The sequence below is a fragment of the Rhinopithecus roxellana genome, chromosome 8, assembly GCF_007565055.1.
Source record: "Rhinopithecus roxellana isolate Shanxi Qingling chromosome 8, ASM756505v1, whole genome shotgun sequence".
Classification (NCBI taxonomy): Eukaryota; Metazoa; Chordata; class Mammalia; order Primates; family Cercopithecidae; genus Rhinopithecus; species Rhinopithecus roxellana.
Window position 1 is genome coordinate 89,047,683 of NC_044556.1, and position 7,037 is coordinate 89,054,719.

Below are 7,037 nucleotides of genomic sequence, written 5' to 3' on the forward strand. Positions count from 1 at the left end.
AGGTTCACGCCATTGTCCTGCCTCAGCCTCCCTAGTAGCTGGGACTATAGGCACGCGCGACCATGCGCAGCTAATTTTTTGTATTTTTAGTAGAGATGGCGTTTCACCTTGTTAGCCAGGATGGTCTCGATCTCCTGACCTCGCAATCCGCCCGCTTCGGTCTCCCAAAGTGCTGGGATTACAGGCGTGAGCCACCACACCCCGCATTTTTTGTTTGTTTGTTTTTTAACTATGGTATAGCTGGGCATGGTGGCTCATGCCTGTAGTCCCATCTACTTGGGAGGCTAAGATGGGAGGGTTGTTTGAGCACGGGAATTTTAGGCTGCAGTGAGCAGTGATCACACCACTGTACTCTAGCCTGGTCAACAAAGTGAGACCCTGATTCTAAAAAAAAAACAAAAACCAAAAAAAGCTGGACTAGATGCAGTGGCTCACACCTGCAATCCCAGCACTTTGGGAGGCTGAGGTGGGCAGATCACAAGGTCAAGAAATCGAGACCATCCTGGCCGACACAGTGAAACCCTGTCTCTACCAAAAATACAAAAATTAGCTGGGCGTGGGGTCTCATGCCTGTAGTCCCAGCTGCTTGGGAGGTTGAGGCAGGAGAATCGCTTGAACCAGGAGGCAGAGGTTTCAGTGAGTTGAGATTGCACCAACTGCGCTCCAGCCTGGCGACAGAGCAAGACTCTGTCTCAAAATAAAAAAAAAAACAAAAAACAAAAAAAACCCACGAGACCATACCATGGCTAGATTTGGCCTGTGGGCATAGTTAGCTGACCCATCTGCTAGATGAATAGATACAAGATCCAGATTTGGTAAAATGTAAACACTTTAATCCAGGACAAAGCAGTCCTCATGCACATCAGACAGTAGTATAATGCCTCCGTTAGACTCCTAGCTCTGCCACAGACTGGCTACACAATCCTAGACAAGTTACTTAACCTCTCCAGCCCTCAGTTAGCTTGTCAGTGAAACTGGATTGATAACTGAAGCTCCCTTATAGAGTTATTATGAAGATTGAGTGAGATAGTGCACAGAAAGCTCTTGGTATGGTGTCAGGCACACGGGAAGATCACAGTGAATGTTAGCCTCTACGTGTACCAGGAATGACACCGAGGAAGACACCATCAAGGTTGAAGCTGCTGGAACTCCAAGATGAGGTAACATTCAAATGTGTTTTCTCAGCCTGGAAAGCCTCTGGAAGCATGGGGGCTGTAAGAGCAGATTGCACGTTGCCTGGTCCCCTTGCCCTGGGGCTCCCGGGTGGGCAGCAGAAACCCCTGAGCAAACTGGTGTTTGCTCAACTGTTTGAACCCTGACAATTCAGCCCACTGCTCCCCCTACCTCTTGCCTGGAGCTTCCATGCAGGGAGAGGCTGCCACCCACCAGATAGCGTTCCCACTAGGCAGGAGAAGTTGGGGTGGCCAGATGGTCAGGAGGGGCAGATGACAAGGGAAGCCACAAGAGAGCCTGTGGTTAGATGGCAGGGGGTTGCTCAAGCCAGCCCCAGAGCAGGACAGTCACCTGCTGTCCACACACATCCTGCTGAGGGAAGTTCTTCTTTGCCCTGATGGGTGTGACAGTTGGCAACATGGCTAGAAACAGACTGACAGCTATGCCCACCCTGGCTCCTTGGCAGACACTGGAGAAATTCAGGATAGAGATGAGGATTCTGATACTCTCCCCTCAACACTGGAAATGAAAGGAAGCCTCCCAGCCCCCAAGTCCTCCCCGGTCTGTCAGCAGCATTTACGGAAGGCCCACTGTGTGCAAAGCCTGTACAATCAGGAGGGAGTTAAATGGGAAATTGAGGACCAGGCTCCACATGCCCATGGAGGGCTCGCGTGGAGTCTAAACATGAGCCTGGTGCCTGAACACTTGCCAGGCGAACAGGATGGAGCCTGGATGTCCTCAGTCAGCTCCACCACTGGCAGCAACTCCTTACAGGGTCACTAGGCCCTGACTGAAAGGGCACCAGCTGGCCGGGTAGTGGGTGGGTATACATTTGGTTTTAGAGAAAAACAACCACAGATCCGATTTCAAGGCTTTGAGTCTCACCAACCCCTCCTTCCAGTCTTTTCTCAATAGCGGCATTAACTGGGACCCCGAAGAAGGGAGTGGGAAGCAGACACCCAGCAGGGCTCTGCAGGAATCTCCCTGAGCCCCACACCCAGCTCCTGCTGTCTATGCAAGGGGCAATCATGACTTTCCTCTGTGGCAGGGAGGCAGTGGAATCTGTAGGAGGTTCCAGACCCAGCGACGACCAAGCCTGGGTGGTTCTGACACCAAGAACAAAACGCCTGCAAGATCCACACTGGGAACTCAACCAAGAAGAAAGAAAAGAACAAACAAGATCAATTTCTTCCCCACAGGAGCCAGAATTTTCCTAAGCCAAAGCTACGAATGTTCAGAGACATCTTTATCTCTTGCAGGGACTCTACCTCCTCTTCTGTCTCAACTCCTCCTGAAAAAAGAGATGAAGTCCCACTCCCATCAAAACACCTCTGAAGTGTCAGCTTCAAATTATTTATGAATTACTTCTCCCAGGCTGGGTTAGCTTCAAAACTGGGAATGGATTAGGGCATCAGCATGGGAAGAACCTTTAAGAATGTCAGGCTTTTAGAGCCTCAAAGCCACAAATCTCTCAAATGGTGCCCTCTCTAACCCTGGGCACTGGGTCCGATGAGCAGGGGATGGAGGCATGTTTGGACAGGGGCTTGCATCTGAGACCAGCCCCTGATGCCAAACCAAATGTGTCCCTTGTATTTTTAACTGCAAGCTCCCACCACCCTGAGTGAGTTGTTCCCCAAGCAGTGGTACCATTCAGTTGGCCTTTGCAGTCATGCTGACCAAGGGGTACTTGGTCTTCATCAGATTCTCAGTCTAAGCATCAATCCGCTGACAGAGGGACCTACCCCAGGCACTTCCAGCTCAGCATAAAGCACCCTGAGCTAATAAAGGAAAATATAATTTAGAGGTCATGCCCCAAAGCCAGTTATTTCTGACTGCAGATCCAGCTCCAACTAAAGCCAAGCCAAAAATTAACATTATTTTTGCATTTTAAACAACTTACTAGTCTTTGAAAGGGTACCGATTGGTGAATAGCAATTTACTATGAAGTCATCAGTTGCAAATTACCAATAATTGCTATCACTTCAAGTGTGGGTTTTTTCCCTCCTCATTTTCTTTCCCCTGTTCTGTCTCTGTTATTTTGTTGTTGTTGTTTTGTTTTGTTTTTTGTTTTTTTGAGACGGAGTCTCGCTTTGTCACCCAGGCTAGAGTGCATTGGCACGATCTCGGCTCACTGCAAGCTCCACCCTCCCAGGGTCATTCTCCTGCCTCAGCCTCCTGAGTAGCTGGGACTACAGGTGCCCGCCACCACGCCCGGCTAATTTTTTGTATTTTTAGTAGAGATGGGGTTTCACTGTGGTCTTGATCTCCTGACCTCGTGATCCACCCGCCTCGGCCTCCCAAAGTGCTGGGATTATAGGCATGAGCCACCGTGCCCAGCCCTGTGTCTGTTTTTAAACCAACAAATATTTATCGACCTTCTTTTAGACAAGGTGTGAGCTAGGAACCATGAGAGATAAAAAGATGCGCCTGCCAAGTATTTGCATGTGATATATTCATAGTCTGGCCAGGGTAGTAACATGGTACACATGGGGAAAATAACCAAATGTCAAAAGACTGATAGGTGATGAATGTCGACTCTGTAAAAGTGAAAGTTACATAGAATGTTCAGGGAGCTTAATTTTAAGTTGTCTGTGGGTTGTAAACTACTTCAATTTCCAGTAAGGTGTTTTCCTCTACCAGTGCTTCCCAAACATAAAAGTCTATAAAATGATTTTTTTTTTTTTTTTTGAGATAGAGTTTCACTCTTGTCACCCAGGCTGGAGTGCAATGGCACGATCTCAGCTCGCTGCAACCTCTTCTACCTCCTGGATTCAAGTGATTCTCCTGCCTCAGCCTCCCGAAGTAGCTGGGATTACAGGCGCCTGCCACCATACCCAGCTAATTTTTTTGTATTTTTAGTGGAGACAGTGTTTCACCATATTGGCCAGGCTGGTCTTGAACTCCTGACCTTGTGATCTGCCTGCCTCAGCCTCCCAAAGTGCTGGGATTACAGGCGTGAGCCACTGCACCTGGCTTTTATTTTTTTTAATTTTTTTTTATTTTTGGAGATAGGGTCTTGCTCTGTTGCTCAGGTTGAAATGCAGTGGCATGATCTTGGCTCACTGCAACCTCCATTTCCTGGGTTCAAGTGATCCTCCAACCACAGCCTCTTGAGTAGCTGGCAATATAGGCGCACGCCACCACACCCAGCTGATTTTTTTATTTTTTTATTTTTATTTTTATTTTTTTTATTTTTTTGAGACGGAGTCTCGCTCTGTCACCCAGGCTGGAGTGCAGTGGCCAGATCTCAGCTCACTGCAAGCTCCGCCTCCCGGGTTTACGCCATTCTCCTGCCTCAGCCTCCCGAGTAGCTGGGACTACAGGCGCCCGCCACCTCGCCCGGCTAGTTTTTTGTATTTTTTTAGTAGAGACAGGGTTTCACCGTGTTCGCCAGGATGGTCTCGATCTCCTGACCTCGTGATCCGCCCGTCTCGGCCTCCCAAAGTGCTGGGATTACAGGCTTGAGCCACCGCGCCCGGCCGATTTTTGTATTTTTTGTAGAGACAGGGTTTCACCATGTTGCCCAGGCTGGCCTTGACCTCCTGGGTTCAAGTGATCCTCCTGCCTCAGCCTTCCAAAGTGCTGGGATTACAGACATGAGACACTGCACTCATCTATAAAATGTTGATATGAGTTATATGAAAAAAACGTTCTGGCCAGGTGAGATGGCTCATGTCTGTATTTCCCGCACTTTGGGAGGCCAAAGCAGTAGAGTGGCTGGAGCCCAGGAGTTGAATCCAGGAGATCAGCCTGGGCAACACAGTAAGACTCTCTCTACAAAAATGTAAAAAACTAGCCAGGTATGGTGGTGTACACATGTGGTCCCAGCTACTTGGGAGGCTGAGATGAGATGATCACTTGAGCTCAGGAATTCGAGGTTTGCAGTGAGCCATGTTTGTGCCACTGCACTCCACTATACTCCAGTCAGAGTGAAAAAAAGAGCAGATTTCTTTTTGTTTTTTGAGACAGAGTCTCTCTCTGTCGCCCAGGCTGGACTGCAGTGGTGCGATCTCGGCTCACTGCAGGCTCTGCATTCTGGTTCACGCCATTCTCCTGCCTCAGCCTCCCAAGTAGCTGGGACTACAGGCACCCGCCACTATGCCTGGCTAATTTTTTGTATTTTTAGTAGAGACGGTGTTTCACCACTTTAGCCAGGATGGTTTCGATCTCCTGACCTCGTGATCCACCTGCCTTGGCCTCCCAAAGTGCTGGGATTACAGGCGTGAGCCACCACACCCAGCCAAAAAAAGCAGATTTCTTTATCACACAATGTTGCTGAGCCTCCAAGAGCCAAAGTGCATTGTGAATCTGCACAGGACTATGAATGTATGCAGCAGATTCCAGATTAACAATGAAATAGCCCCTCCTCCATGCCCTTTTTCTCATAAGCAATACAAATTAGCATCTTTCTACAATTATAGTCCCAGAGAGTCTAAATATTCTGCTTAGATGGCAAAAAAACAAGGGTGCTCACGCCTCACTTTCTCCAACATTTTCCCCAAAAGTCCAGCCCATAGTGGATCTCTTTTTCTTAGGTTTTCAAAAGAACTTTGGTATCACCAATTTAGCACTCAACTCCTGTCTGTCTTCTGTTAGTTTGTATAGTTCCATGTAACTCATACTACGCCAGCTTGAGGCAGATCATACAACAAGTGCTCACTAATAACAAATTACATGATTATTAAATATGCTTTTTAAAATATTTATTTATTTATTTTGAGACAGAGTCGAGCTCTGTCACCCAGGCTGGAGTGCAGTGGCACAATTTTGGCTCACTGCAACCTCCACCTCCCAGGTTCAAATGATTCTCCTGCCTCAGCCTCCCGAGTAGCTAAGATTACAGGCATGCACCACCACGCTTGGCTAATTTTGTATTTTTAGTAGAGACAAGGTTTCACCATGTTGGTCAGGCTGGTCTTGAACTCCTGACCTCAGATGATCTGCCCTCCTCAGCCTCCCAAAGTGCTGGGATTACAGGCATGAGCCACCACATGGGGCCTAAATATGGTTCTTATCTGCTTCTTATCATGGGTAAGAGCAGAGCCTAGACTCTGGAGGCCAGAGTGCAGATACTGGCTCTGGCTTATTAACTGTGCAACTTTGGGAAGTTACTTAACCTCTCTGTTTCATCATTTGTACCTCAGAATGTTGCTGTGAGCACTAAACTACAGTGCCCAGCACACAGTAACAGTTTAATAGATGTTAGCTGTTTTTATTGCTACTCCTAAGTGTGTTCTACACCTGGTCACCAAGCAAAGAACAGAGCATGGCCAGTGCACAGAGAATCAGATTTCAAGGGCAGCCCATAACACACTCACAAAACACAGGGATATTGTTTATTTATCTCTTCTAAGATCTCAAGGCACTTAAAAGTCTCAACTTATCAATTTTCACAGGACTTTCCTGACATAGGTTGGAATCCATTATAATCACCCTAGGGAGGGGTTAATGACCTACTCAAGGTTACTTGCCAGGGTCAACCACTGGCTAGGAATAGAAATTGACTCTGCAGTCACCCCTTTTGTCTTAATAACTTCCTCCCTATGTGGTTTTGGCAAAGACAAAACACCCAAGAGTGATGCAGCAACTGGAGTGAAGGTCAAAGAACAGCATCTGGGTTTAGCACAGCCTTGATGAGCCTTTTTTCCTTTCATCCTCCCACAAGCAGGCATGTACATCCAGCAGCCTCCTGTCCCTCTCTAAGTACCTCAAAATAGTATTCCTTGACCTCCCTTCATCCAGGAGATGCCAAGGAGGGGAATGCAGATGCATCTGAGATGCCAAAGAAAGGCTTTCACACACAAATAGTATTCCTTGACCTCCCTTCATCCAGGAGATGCCAAGGAGGGGAACGCAGATGCATC

The 7,037-nt window shown here is 47.8% G+C and overlaps 1 long non-coding RNA gene across 1 annotated transcript in view; it reads left to right on the forward strand.

Annotated features, from left to right (window-relative positions):
* Positions 1-3,139, forward strand: part of LOC104660093 — a 51,621-nt gene extending 48,482 nt beyond the window's left edge. The window contains exon 3 of the long non-coding RNA XR_747665.1: positions 2,222-3,139. This is a non-coding gene — a long non-coding RNA (uncharacterized LOC104660093). The remainder of the gene's footprint in view (positions 1-2,221) is intronic.
* The last annotated feature ends 3,898 nt before the right edge of the window (positions 3,140-7,037 follow it).